We start from the raw sequence: 15,151 nt of genomic DNA on the forward strand, positions 1-15,151 counted from the left end.
ATGTAATGTGTAGGCAAGTAAGTCTACTCTTAGATATCCTCAGTCATTATGTATAGTTAGTTTCCTTGCCCAGCAGTCTTCTCTTCACCTCACTTTGCTTTAAAAAAAAGTCAGTGGCAAAAAAAAGAAATCAGTGGCACCATACCAAAGTACAATTGCATCAAAATTGCCAGTGCCAGCTATGGTGTTGAACATTCTGCAACACTGAACAGCTCTCAATACCTCTACCTGCCATGCTTAGACATCTGTGTCTAAAACTTCTCTCACTTACTTTTCTCCCCCTTTCTCAAGACTCAGGAGAGTTTAAATTGGTTTTAATTGCATCAAGGAAGACTCAGAATAAATTCACACAAATATTTTAATTCCCAGCCCAGTGTTGCTCTGTAAACACAAGGCCTCTGGTTATGGCTTTTGGAACATCAGCATGGCCTAGGAAGAGCCCATATAATGAGAATAGAATTCTGAGTTAGTTTGAATGTCTGTCTTTTTTAAATATTTATTTATTTATGCATATAGAACTGGGGTACAGGCCAGAGGTGCAGGAGTAGTGAGAGGATTCACCAGGACAGAGTAGGGAGCAGAACAGGCAGATCTGCTGAAATACACTGCTGATGGGAGCAGCGGGGAGGCAGGACAGGTCTGCCATGTCATGTGGGTCACCAGGGATCCAACTCATGCTGCAGTGGCTGCGATAGCTTTATAGTGCTGCACCTTAATCTTTTGTGCCACCAGGGAGGATCCTGAAACTCTTCCATTGCACTAACAACACTCAGTTCCAGGCCCTCCCTGGTGGCGCAGCGGGTTAAAGCACAGCACTGAGAATCTGAAGCTGCTTCCGCATGAGTTCGATTCCCGCCTGCCCCAGAGGTGACCACATGCCATGGCAGGCCTCTCCTGACCTCGCTGCACCCCTCAGCAGTGTACTTCGTCGATCTGCCTGTTCTGTTCCCCACTCTGTCTCTGGTGAAGCCTCTCACTGCCTCTGAGCCTCTGACCTGTATCCCAGTTCTGTATGCACAAATAAATCTTTAAAAAAAAAAAAACCAGTTCCAACTGCTGTTCAGGTACAGCTGGATCTGGATCCACTGTCTATTGTCATAAATATTAATTTTTTAGTGCTCTAGTGGCTCATATGCTCAGTATTTGTTCATTTGATTAGTTTTTTTCAATTATGATAGCTTTGATGGTTGTAGGTATATATCTGACAGGAAAAAGAATTTCTGTAGCCAACAGTTCTAACAAAAGCCCAGGAATTGAGTCATTGAGCCATGCCTTTGGTCATAACTTCATCTTTGGGCCAATCACTGTGGCCACAGAAATGGAACGCTCTGGGTCATGTGTGTATAGTCCCCATTTCAACCACATGCACTGAGAGTAGGAAAGCATTCATTCTCCCAAGAAAAATGATGGGGTTAGCAGCAGAAGGGGAATGGACTCTGGGCGGGCAAAAGCAATAGCTGTTTATAGTAGGTAACAAAACTAGTGCCTACTGTCACCACTGTGGGTAATGAACAGGCTAACAAAGGGGAACCACTAGCTTTAAATAACAGTACCCAAACTATGAGGTAGTGATCCTTTCATTTCCAGAAAGGTGACTCAACACCTCATTTATTATTCCCAGTTAACTAGCATCCCAGAATGGGTCATTTTTTAGCATTTAGTTAACATATGTTGAGCACCTATGTTCTACAGAGCAATGATTAAAATACACTGGAAGCAGACACTATATTCTCTGCTTTCAAGGAAGAAATTGTAGAGTAAAATAAAGGAGTCAGTTTCCCATGAGAAAGCCCAAGAACAATGCCTTCATAATTGTGAATGCACATAGGATGAGCTATGCTCGCTGTTGAGGAAACACAAGTAAGGGAGAAGTGAATATTTTCAGTTTATGCATTTATACGCCACTTGTATAATTTATACTCTGTAAGTTATTTGTACTCCACTTTTAATTACTTCAACAAATATTTACTCTGCTTACTAAGTGCCAAATCCAACACTGGAGCCCGAATGCCTAAAAGAAAGCTTTTCCAGGATATATAGAATATTACAAAGAGAAAATAAATTGATTGTGGGAGCAAAGGAATATAGGGACACAAAGATGCAACAAAATGGACCCAGCAATAGAGCAAAACATGTGAACTGTGATCACTTACTTGCCCATCATGATGTCATAAATAATACAAACATTTGTATGTTGAAGCCAAACAGTACGAAGAAGGTTGAGTTTTCCATATAAATGATAGCATCTCACTAAAGCACAAAATGTAGTACAAGTAATTTTGCTGGAATTCAGACGGGCAGGGGATGGGGCAGTGTAGTGTAGCTCAGATACCCAGCTGTCTGCTAATTTGACTTAACCTGGGGATATATTTTCCTTATCTACAAGCTCACACGGCATGGATTTAAAACAACTCCTGAGTTTCTCTTTGGTGTCATTTTAATAAATATTTATGACAGTGAACTTGGAATTGTAATCTTTGGCAAGTTCCTGGGGTGCAGCTGCCATTCATTACCAGTGGCTAAGTGAAAGCTGAGACACTCAGCTTCCAAACCCGTTTTGTTTTGATTTAACTCAGCTCACAAAAGTGGGTCGGAGAACTCATGGCTCACTTACATACATCCATTCCCCTTTACAGCAGAAAAGGAACTCACAGTAGCCAAAGGGATAACTGTAAACAATTCAGGGAGTCAAGTTTTGGGCAGCATGATTATGCCCTTGTACACGAATTTGCTGAAAACACAGGCATCTCTATCTGGGCTTTAACTTTAGCTCTAGAGAGTCTCATCAGTAACCCTTCTTTCTGTCTGTAATGAGCTAGTCGAGGCTGTTGCAGATAGACCATTCCTTGTCCAGAAAAATAAAACAAAAAAGATCTTTTTCCTATAGCAAGGGGCAATGCAACCACCCCATCCAAAGATAGTATCAGGTTTTTGTTTTTTTTTTAATGAGTGGAAAAGTACTGGTGTTAGAACTCAGCCCAGTTCAGTCCTCAGGAAAGCTGTTTACCCCCTCCCCTACCCACTGGCTCATGAAGTAGAATGGCAGTGCCAAATTAATTCATCCATGGCCCAGACTGAGGAAAGGTCAAAAACCATCCTAAATGATTTGATATTATTCTTGCCACTGTAGGGCAGAACTGATCACAGTGACCTGTGGTAAAACTGTTGTTTTAAGCCCATCTGGTCCTTATGTCCACTGCTGATATGTGAATCTTGAGTTTGGACAACTTGTTAAACAACTGGCATAGAACTTGAGTAGAATAACCAATAAAGAAGTAGAGTTAATTTGAGTTAGGACACAGGTAGTCCTTCTACAAGAAGATAAACTGGACTCTGGGTCTAATGAAACAGAGCTAATTCCAAAAAGCAAAATGAATAGATGATAATCATAATCAACAAACAAAACTCAGGGTTTCAGCCATCATTTGAGAGGCCCAGGAACAACTCCAGAGGCAAAAACATCTCTCAACTAAACTCAAAATTTTAAACTCTGGGCACTGACAACCATACCTGGGCCCCAATTGAAGACTGATTTCACACTGATAAATATGGGCTTTGTTTCCTGAGTACTGGAGTATGTGAACCCCCTGAGTGTTGTTCTGCATTAATCTCACACAAACTCACTTTCCAGGACAATGGCTCAGAAAACTTCTGGAATCTGCCATGGATGTCAGACTCCATTCTTACAAGGTGTTAATGAAGTATTTTGAATACAATGAAATATGTATTCTAAACTTTAATTTTTATGAATTCCTGAGGGGCCTCTTCCTGTCTTGGTTTTTCTACACAGTTTCATTTGACTTGTTAAAGGTTATGTTGGCCACCCAAGAACCCTTAAGCAATATGTAGGTTAAGTAGGACCTGCCTTTGCAATAATATTTTTTAAGTTAAGACTGATTCTGGCACTCCCTGGTGGCGCAACGTGTTAGGATGCTGCAGCACTGCAAGTGAGCCGCAGCCCCTTCAGTGCTAATTCGATCCCTGGCCCTGGAGGTGACCCACATGGTGCAGCAGACCTCTCCTGTCTCACCCACTGCTCTCCTCAGCAGTGTACTTCATTGATCTAGCTGTTCTGCTCCCCATTCTGTCTCTGGTGAATCCTCGCACCCCCTTGCACCTCTGGCCTGTACCCCAGTTCTGTATGCATAAATAAATAAATCTTAAAAAAAAAAGGCTGATTCTAAATTATTTGTATTATGTTATTATGGGAGACATTCACTTTCAAAACACTAATACCCACTATTACCAAGTTGCAAATATATTTCTTCCTACAGCACTAGGAAAGGGCATAATGTTGAAGTTACTAGTGTACTCTGGGGCTAATCAGCCCTGAAGTGGGTTCTGACTTCCTCATTTACTTCCTCCTTTACTGGCTATGTCAGTTCTACAATAAGTGTCTTACTCTCCCATCCTTTAAAGTCCTCCAGTCTACAAAATGTGGAATGTAGGCAGATTAAATAAAATAATTCATATACAGGGCTTAGCGTAATCTGTAGCATGTGGACACAACTCCATAAGTGCTGGCAATTAATAATAATAATACATGGTAATTATTGTTATAAGGCCTTGTCAGTAGTTTGTTCTAAATGACCCTTTTCGTGAAGATGGCACTGAAAACAAAGCAGAAATTTCCTGCTTCTCCCAAAACTGAAACCAGAGCAAAACCTCTGAAGACCAAGAGAACAGTGCTGAAGTGTGTCCATGACCACACAGAAAAGATCTGCACATTACCCACCTTCAAACTGCCCAACACACTCACCAAAGGTGGCCCAAGTATATGCAGAGGAGCGCCCCCCCAGAGAAACAAGCTATGCCATCATCAAGGTCCTCCTGATCTCTGAGTCAACCATGAAGAAGGTAAAAAACAACAACATATTTGCTTTTGTTATACATGTCCAGGCCAACAAGCACCGGATCCTTACAACAAACAGGTTGTAAGGAAGCTCCAGGACATGGACATGGCCAAAACCTACATCCTGACTCAGACCTTAGAGAAGGTACATGGCTCCCGACTAGGATGTTTTGGTGGTTACCACAAAATTGGACTGATCTAAACTGAGCCCAGCTGATTAATTCTAAGTATATATATTTTTTACCAGTAAAAAAAAAAAATATACCCTTTGGGGACTCTAGTGCTACAGGGGGACGTCCTTGTTTGCCCAGAGAGCTGAGCAGAGGATCTTAACAGCCTGGGCTCCATTGAGTGGCCATATGCTGAGCCCTTTTCCAGGGAGCTGCAGCCCCTCATCACAAAAGGAGGGGAAACTGTCTTGCTTTCATTTTAAAGTCATTCTTCAGGATAGGCAGGCCTGAATGTCAGGTATAGCTTGACTTCTAGAAGAACCATCCAGCAAATAGGTTACCACCCTGCTTTTAAACACCTCCAGTTTTTACCCCCCAAACTTCTCCACCCCAGATTTTCCTGTCTTCTGGGATGAGAACGGGGACTTGGGGCATTACACCCCAGTGTTTACTGGGAAGGAATGTGTGGGGGTGGGAGGAGGCAGCTGCCTGGTAATAAATAAAGGAGCTTGTTTGGAGAGAGTGATCCTGAAGCTCCTCCCAGGCCAGCCCGAGGCTCAGGGCACTTGAAAAGTGGAAAGTGAAGTGGACTGTTTCTAGTTCCTCCACAGTTGGCTGAACAGGGTTGGGGAGGGGAGAAAATGGGGGAGAACCTGTAGTGTGTCTGTACTTAGCTGACTGGTAGATTTCAAAGTTCTCTACGATCGCCACTTGTCCATTTAACACTACTGTTGGCTTTTGCACAGTGGTCTCATGGAGGGTTTCCATAGGTCCTGTGCAAACTGCATACCTTCCATTTGCCCCCAAGCCACACATTTCCTTTTTTAATTTTTTCAAGTTTTATTTTACTTTATTTTTGAACACACTTCCTTGATAGGAGAAATCTGGTCTAATTCAAAATACTTGTCTCTGCCTTTTCCAGGGGCATATCCACCACCTTTCCTCTGGGAGGGGTATTGCAAGAATACTCAAGACCAACCACCTCTGTGCCCATTGCACGTGTGAGCCAGCCCAAATCAGGAGTGGGCAGTGTGCGCCACAAACGTCTCCATTTTGGCCTGTCTTCTATTAGCTTCCCCCACCACTCTCACGTGCATTTAGGGAAGATAAGTATAGGACAATGAGAACCATTGTGGGAGCCTGAATCTTCCAGTGGGCCTCTTGGAATCCCACCTAATTTGGCTGGGTAAAGTAGCTCTTCTCTCCTCACAGAGAATGAAGAGCATTCCTTCACCATAACCTATTCTTTCCACAAAACTGTGGAATCTAGCTGGGAAGATTGTCTTCTCCCACCAGCTTTCTTACATAAGCACGTAAGGGAGAGGAGCAACCACTGCACCCCAGAAATAAAGCCTGTTTATCTGGCGTTGGGTTCCATTTTTGGCCAATTTCTAAAGCTGTTGCAGTGGGGGCCAGAAACAATTTCAGGGAAACAAAAATGTTCACTCAACATTCTGAACATAGACAAGATGTAATCCTGTTGTTCAAGTCTTCTATGTCCTTCCTGTTCTTTTTGGCTCCTTGTCCTATTAGCTACTGAGAAAGTTGTGTTAAAAATCTCCTAGTATAGGCCCTCCCTGGTGGCGCAGCGGGTTAAAGCACAGCACTGAGAATCTAAAGCCACTTCCGCATGAGTTCGATTCCCGCCTGCCCCGGAGGTGACCACATGGCGTGGCAGACCTCTCCTGACCCGCCCGCTGCTCCCCTCAGCAGTGTACTTCGTCGATCTGCCTGTTGTGCTCCCCACTTTGTCTCTGGTGAATCCTCTCACCCTCCACATCTCTGGCCTGTACCCCAGTTCTGTATGAATAAATAAATAAATCTTTAAAAAAAAAAAAAAAAATCTCCTAGTATAGGGCCCTCCCTGGTAGTGCAGTGGGCTAAAGCACAACACTAAGAAGCTAAAGCCACTTTCGCATGAGTTCGATACCCTCCTGCCCGGGAGGTGACCCACATGGTGCGGCAGACCTCTCCTGACCCACCCACTGTTCCCTTCAGCAGTGTACTTTGACAATCGGCCTGTTCTGCTCCCCACTCTGTCTCTGGTGAATCCTCTCACTGCCCCTGCACCTCTGGCCTGTACCCCAGTTTTGTATGCACAAATAAATAAATCTTAAAAAAAACTCCTAGTATGCTTGCAAATTTATCTACTCCTTTTTGTTTCATATGTGTGTGTGTGTGTGTGTGTGTGTGTGTACATACACACATATATATATGCTATTAGGTATACATTAGATAAAGTTGTTACATTCTCTGGTGGATTGGCCCTTTTATATTATAAAACATCTCTTTATCTTTAGGACTGTTCTTTATCTTAAAATCTATTTAGTCTGGAATTGGGTTAATTTCCTTTTGATTAGTAAAGTTTCAAATTTATTATACCTTTTGTTTAAGGTCTATATCTTGATTTAATGTCATCAAATAACCAGTGCAACAACCATCACTATCTTTCAATAGAAATAATAACAATGTAATTGCTGATGTATTTGGGTATGTGTCTACCACCTTATAATTTCCTTTTTTTTCAAGTTTCAGATATGTCTTAATCAGTATAAACCCCAATACAATACATCAACATGAGTCCATGCTTTTATAGGGAAACTATGTGCTAGTTAAGTGGAAATTTTTGTGGATGCCTTCTGGATGAACTTAATTTTAAGAAGCTGTAAAGTCAAATATTTCATTTAGAAGTCTAAACCTTCTTTTTTCAATTTGTTGTAATCTATCTTCACTGAGTAGAACTTATATTGATCATTGGTATCCAGTTTGTTCCAAGGTTCTGGGTTATTCTTGCTGTTCCAACTGATATTTGGGGTGAACAAAACCAGATGCATAACATACAGTGCTGTGCCAGGCCTCCCAATACCAAGAGAGCGATCAGGCTAGGATGCTTCTTGACTGAGGGTCTGGGGAGCACAGCTGTGAGAGCCACTTGGGCAGGAAGGAGAGGACAAATCTGTAAGCCCAGGACTAAGTCCACAATATGTTCTTTGTTTTCCTTTGTTTTCCCCTTCTGCATCTATTATTTTTTCCCCTTTGTTAATTTCATTTGGATTGAGTACTGCTGTTATCTAGTTGTTTTCTCCTCTGTTAGCCTATTATACTTTTTGTTGTTGTTGTTTTAGCTGTGCCCCTAGTTATTTCAGCATTCCTCCTACCTAACATGGCTAAGGCATGCAACCCCTCCCCACCTCACATATTTAACATTTCATGTATAACAGTGACTTTTCTTATTCCAAGACAATGCAGGAATATTAGAATACTTAAGTCCATTAACTCTCCCTCTTGGCTTTAGTGTTACTATGTATTATAATTATACATAGATTTTAAACGCCATAAGACAGCATAGCTTTGTTTTATATATTTAATATTCATGCTGATTTGTGCACATATTATTCCTTTCTTAATTCTATGCTTCTCACACTAATAATTTTCCTTCTCCTGAACAATTCACTATATATATATAAGTCAAAAGGTGATAAAATATCACTGCGTTAGCTTCTCTGAAAATGTCTTTATCTTCATTTTTAAGGATATTTCCACAGTTATAAGTCTTTTTATTTTTTTTTTAAGATTTATTTATTTATGCATAGAGAACTGGAGTACAGGCCAGAAGTGCAGGGGCAGTGAGAGAGCATTCACCAGAGACAAAGTGGGGAGCAAAACAGGAAGATCAACGAATCACACTGTGGGTGAGCAGGAGAGGTCTGCTGCACCACGTGGATCACCTTTGGGGCTGGATGGAGGTATCCAACTTGCACTAAAGCGGCTGCGGTTAGTTTGTAGTGCTGCGTTCTAACCCATTGCACCACCAGGGAGGGCCATTGTCTGTTTTCATTCAGCATTTTAAAGCTGTCAGTCCATTGTAAAAAATCAGCTATCAATCTTACTGCTGTTCTTTCAAAAATAACAATATTCCCCCAGTTGCTTTAAAGTTTTTCTTTATCTTAGTTCCTCCTACTTACCCTGTTTCCACTTGGTTGAGCCTAGAAATTATTTTGTTTGTACTTATCCTACTTGAAACAGTGTGTTGAATCTATATCTTAACATCTTTCATTGTTTTGGAAATTTCTTGACCATTAGTTTCTCTCTCTTTTTCATTTGGAATTGCAGTTATACATATGTTAAAACTTTTACCACATTCCAAATTTCTTTATTGTATTTTTCATTTGTTTTTCCTCTCTGTGCCTTGGTCTGGATATTTTCTTTTAAGCTACGTACCTCCCAGTTCACTAATTCTCATTTCAGCTTTATCCAACATGATATAAAACTAATTTTTTTGTCATCTTAATTTCAATTAGTTAATTTTTTCAATTATGTAATTCCCATTTGAGTCTTTACTAAATTTCAATTCCCTACCCCAAATTTCCATTTTTCTGCTTATTTTCTTGACTTGAATATCTGTCTGATAATTCCAAAATGTAGGTCATCTGTAGTCTATTTCTAGTCTTTGCTTTTTTCTTCTCTGAGCACTATTTCCTGATAATCCTCGTTATGCTTTTATTGAATGTCAAACGTTGCCAAAAACTTACAGGGGATCTTGATAATACTGTCTTCCTCTGGGTATATATACTTGAGATGTTGGCAAATTGAGATCTCCTTATTCCAATGTGTAATAGAACTTGTTCAAAGTTAGATTTAGTTTTGTAAGGTCTGGATTATTTCTGGCTTTTATTCATTCCTAAAGCAGAATGTTTTTTGTTTTGTTTTGTTTTCAAAGGACACTAATAGTCCTTTGAAACAAAAAAATTGAGTGTGTGTGTGTGTGTGTGTGTGTGTTCATCCTACCATATACAGTCAGCAGGCTTGTGACCCAGGAAAGAGTTGCAGTTCGAATCCAAAGCAGTTGACTGGCACAATTCCTTCTTCTTCCAGGAAGGGTAGTCTTTTTCCACTAAAGTCTTCTACCAGCATTATGAGTTTAAGTTGCTTTATTCAAATCCAACTGATTTAAAAGTTAGTCCCATCTAAAAAAAGACCTTGTAAACTAATGCTTGATCAAATATCTGGGTTCTGTGGCCTTAACATAAAATTAATTATTACAGATCCCAGTGGAAAGCCTAGAGTGCTTAACAGTTCCCCTTCTCCACAGTGGGCTCTGAACTCCAGTATTGTTCTATATAGCCCCATAAGTCATCCAAAAGTGCTGCTGCTTCTCAGTCTCAGTTACTGCTTCTTTCTCAAATTCTTGACCCCCACCCTGTGCCTCTTCAACATTGGAAAAGCATAACCAGGATTATCAGGAAATAGTGCTCAGAGAAGAAAAAAGCAAAGACTACAGATGACCTACATTTTGGAATTATCAGACAGATATTCAAGTCAAAATGGCATAAAGTATAGACTTCCCCAAAGTGTACCAGGGTGGCTCCTAGGAAAAAGGGAAGTTCCAGGTTCCCTGCCCCACCCAGAAGGAGGGTGGAGCTGAGCAGAGAAAAAGGAGAAAGGAGAAGAGAGAAGAAGAGAAGGAGGCCAGATGGAGAAAAAGACGGAAACCTAGGGAAGCCACATGGAGCAGCAAGCATGTAATGAAGAAACTGGGCTTGTTTCCTGACCCTGGACTGGTTAAGGCAGATGTGGGTGAGATACCTGTAGGGAGGTGACTATGGCAGTGTTTATATTGATTTTGATTTTGCTCTTTTGCTCTCAGATTTGTCTGGCCATTTCTGACCCTTCTCCATGGGTCCCGGCCAGAAGGTGCTTTAGTCTAGTGGCGGGCTTTCAGGCCTTGCTTTGGGCCAATCCCTTTTGGGTTGACTTTTGCCCATGAGGGGATGAGTCACTTCAGGTGTTGATTTAGAAGTTATATTCTTTGTGTTCCATATTGTATATTCATTGTATTAAAGTCCCTTTTCATTAAAGTTTTATGTGTTTTGTCTTGTTGCGGCGGATGGCAGAACCCACTTAGAGAAGGCAGGTTTTGGGGCTTCAGGGGTGTCCCTCTCTCCCCCTGTCCTGCAACAGATTCTGCCCTGTAACAGATTTGCTGTCCTGTAACAAAAGGAATTTTCTCTCTCTGGAAGCCATTCTCAAGTTCAGTCTCTTTTGATAGTTCGCTGATGCCTTCAAACAATTGTTTCTTTCTAAATATTTTATCATAAAGGGAAGGTCATTTGAAATGCTATAAAAACTTTTAAAATAAATTTAACTCCCAATTAATAACTCTTAATAAACCTAGAATGGAGTACACTTCTTTAATATGAAAAATAATGTGTATTGCACTGAAATGTTGTGATTTATAAGAAATTTATATTCTGGCCATTCAAATAACCAAGAAATTTGTTTCTCATACGTATTTGACTCATCCACAACTCTGCCTCATAGTTCCCAAAACATTCGACATTTCTTTAGTGTTGAGGGTTATAAAGGCATCTCTTGTTATGTTAATGAATTAACTTTTGGCAAACACCTGAAGATGAGGGTAGTGGTTGCCAGGGAAACCAATGGGAATAGAGATTGGAACTTCCAATCCAACCTCCAGACCTCTGAGAGGGGGGAGGGGATGGAGAGTAAGTTTAATTGCCAATGACCAATGAGTTAGTCTTGAAACCTCCAAGAGAGGGGCTTTGGAGAGCTGGGTGAGTGAACATGTAGTGGAAAATGGAATATCTAGGGAGGAAAGTTCCACGTCCTTTTCCCTTACCTCTATTTTTTCTTCATCCGACTGGTGATTTATATCCTTTGTAATAAATTGGGGGTGTAGTGATTAAATAGTTTTCCTAAATTCTATGTAAACTTGCAGCAAATTAAGCAAACCTGAGAGGAGCTTGTGGAACCTCTAATTTATAGCTTTTCCTTGTAACAGATGTCCTTGCATCTGAAGTCTTGGGAGACTGTGGATTCCATTGCTGTCTCTGGGAAGAACTGAACTGAATTAAGTTGAACCTCAGATACCTTGAGTGTGTGAAAACTGCTTGTTGATATGGGAAAGCCTACACACACATTAGAATTGGGTCCAGGAATCCAAGGTTAAATAATATTTAATTAAAAAACACTACAAGGGTTGTCAGTGCTGTGTTGGGAGACAATGAATGAAATGAATACTTTTACACTAAAAGGAAGCACACAAATGCAAATGAAAATAGGCAATGATGTGAAATAACTGGACCACTAATTTGTTAATGGTGGGAATGCAAATTACCATTTTGAAAGGCAGTTTGGACCTTTCTTTAAAAACTAGACTTACTTTTCTCTGATGACCCAGCCATTATACTCCTTGGTATTTATTCAAATGAGTTTTAAAAAATGTATATAAAAACCTGCTCAAGGATATTTAGAGCAGTTTTATTCATAAATGGCAAAACTTGTAAGTCTCTAAAATATCTTTCAGTGGGAGAATGAATAAGTTATGATACATTCAAAGACTGGAATATTATTTAGCACTAAAAAGTAATAAGCTATCAAACCCTAAAAAGACATGGCAGAACTTTAAACGAGTATGACATAATGACGAAGCTATTCTAAAAGGGTTATCTAATGTACAATGCCCACTATATGCCATTCTGAAAGGATAAAGCTAAGGAAATAAAAATATCAGTGATTGCCAGGGTTGGTTGGGAGAGAGGAAGGAAAAGGTGTAGCACAGATGGTGAAACTATCCTGTGTGCTACTTATAATGATGAATACATTTTATTACACAGTTGTCAATGTCTATAGAATATGCAACACCAAAACTTTAAACTGTAGGTTTGAGGTGGTAATGATATGTCAAGTGTAGTTTCAGGCATTGGGGATACTGATAGTGGGGAAGATTATGCATGTGTAGAGGTAGGGAGTACATGGGAAATCTGTGCTTTCTGCTCATTTTTTCCATAAACCTAAAAAACTTTCTTAAAAATCCTATTTAAGTGTTAAAAGAAAAAGAAGTACTACCTCACATCCATGAGGACAGCTACTACCAAAAAGTGTTGGTGAGGATAAGGAGAAATTAGAACTCTGTGCACTCTTGATGGGAGTGTGAAAGTATGTACCTGCTGTGAAAACAGTATGGCAGTTCCTGAAAAAATTAAAAATAGAATTACCATCTGATAGCAATTCAAGTTCTCAGTGTATACCCCAAGAAAGTAAAAGCAGGATCTTGAAGAAGTATTTCTATATCCATGTTCATAGCAACATTATTCACATTAACGAAGAGTTGAAAATAACCCAAGTCTCTCTCAGTGAATGATAGGAAAACAAAATATGGTGTATATATATACAATGCAAATATTATTCAACCGTAAGAAGGATGGAAATTATGACACATGCTACAATAAAATTGATGCTTGAAGACATTATGCTAAATGAAGTAGGCCAGTCACAAAAACTAAATATTGTATGAGTCTATTTATATAAGGTATCAAATTCATAGAGACACAAGTAGCAGAGGCCCCTGGGGGCGTGGGGGCATTTATTGTCTAATGAAGCTAGTGTTCCACTTTTGCAAGAGGTTGCGAAATAAAGCAAATATATTTAATATTATTAAACTGTACACCTAAAAATGCTTAAGATGATAAATTTTGTGTGTATTTTACCACAACTAAAAATCAAAGAAAAAAAAGAAGTTTTCAGCTTTCTTATGGATATTATGAAACATGAAAACATTTGATTAAACTTCAATAAGGCAAATGCTCCCAGACAAAATCAAAAGGCAAATATTAAACTGGGGGGTGGGGAAGTATTTGCAAACCTTGTAATAGGAAAAAGGCTGATAGTATCACTAATATAATTTACAAAGGACTCAAGAAAACAAAGCTGATCTATCCAGGAGAAAAAAAAAATCAGTAAATGCCAAACATTTAATCTTATTATTTACAAAATTAAAATTTTAATTCTAAAACAAGATGCCAAATTTCTCCTTTCAGTTTCAGAAAAATTAAAAAGATAACTAATCACCAATGCTGTACATAGTTCTTTCAGTCACAAGAAGAGTCAGAGGATGAAGGTGACTCATTTGTGCAACTGCCTGCCAAAGAAAACAAATGAAGATGTTGTGTATTTTCACAACGTGAAAGAGATCAGAAATCATAAGAAAAAGCTAAACAATTTTAAGGTGTGGAGTCATAAAATTAGTATGTTCCAAATGGGATGGACAAAAAAATCACATTGACACTGCTCAGTGTCTGAAGAGTAAAAGTGATGCTCTCCTACTGTATTGGCAGGTGTGTGAACTTATACAATCCTTTTGGAGGACAGTTTGGCAGTTTTCACCAATAATTCAAATGTTCTTACTTGATCAATTAACTAGACTTTAAGAAATAACTTGCATGAGTGCATGAAGGTTCATACGTAAGTTTTATCAATTGCAATGATGTTTGCATATATGAAAAACTGAGAGTAACCCAGGAACCCAACATTAGGATATAAAAGTTGAGTACTTCTGGCACCTAATCTAGCCTCTGGCCTCCCCTACCTTCTTTTTCTCTATAAAAGTCACACTCCAGCTCTTTAAGAATTTCCCGAGAATTTCAGTTTGTTCAGATAGACTTTCTTTCTCATCTCTGGCCTCTGAATCACAACTAGTTCCCTTTGCTTATAGAATTTTTATTGTTTATTGACTGATTGTGTCGACTAGTTGTGAACATTCATGCTGGCCATGGTGCTGATGACAAACAGGGGACTCAGTCAAGTCTTCTCAGTTTGAAGGGCAATACTGCTTCCTGAGACCCTTGATAGGGCAAGAGAGACTCGCACCTTTTTCCTGCCCGGGTCATCACCTGGACACCAGCTCTCAGCTGCCTTGGCCAGTCAGGGCTGACAGATCTCTGTCTCTGCTGGACAGCTCCAGTGAGTGTTTTTCCAGGGATCTGAAACTCAGGGAAGCCTCCTGAGGGACCTGGAACTTAGACTCAGGGCTAAGCAACAGACTAGTGGGCAAAAGGTGAGTAAGTATACCCTAGGATGGCTACGGGGTCCCTGCACTACAGAGGGCAAAGGTAAGCCCTAATGGAAAGCTTTCCCAAATCTTTCCCCTGGGGTCTATCAGCAATGGGTACTCCTTATCTACATACCTCCACCTCCCTCAATCCTCAGTTAATAGGAAAGACAGACTTACACCGAGCCATTGTAGCAAGACAGCAAAACCACCCAGAATTCCTACACAGTCCCCAAAGTGCATAGAGTTGTCCCTTGTCCAGTGCAAACTCAGACAGTT

This window comes from Condylura cristata, unplaced genomic scaffold, assembly GCF_000260355.1.
Source record: "Condylura cristata isolate star-nosed mole 26May11 unplaced genomic scaffold, ConCri1.0 scaffold00031, whole genome shotgun sequence".
Lineage (NCBI taxonomy): Eukaryota > Metazoa > Chordata > Mammalia > Eulipotyphla > Talpidae > Condylura > Condylura cristata.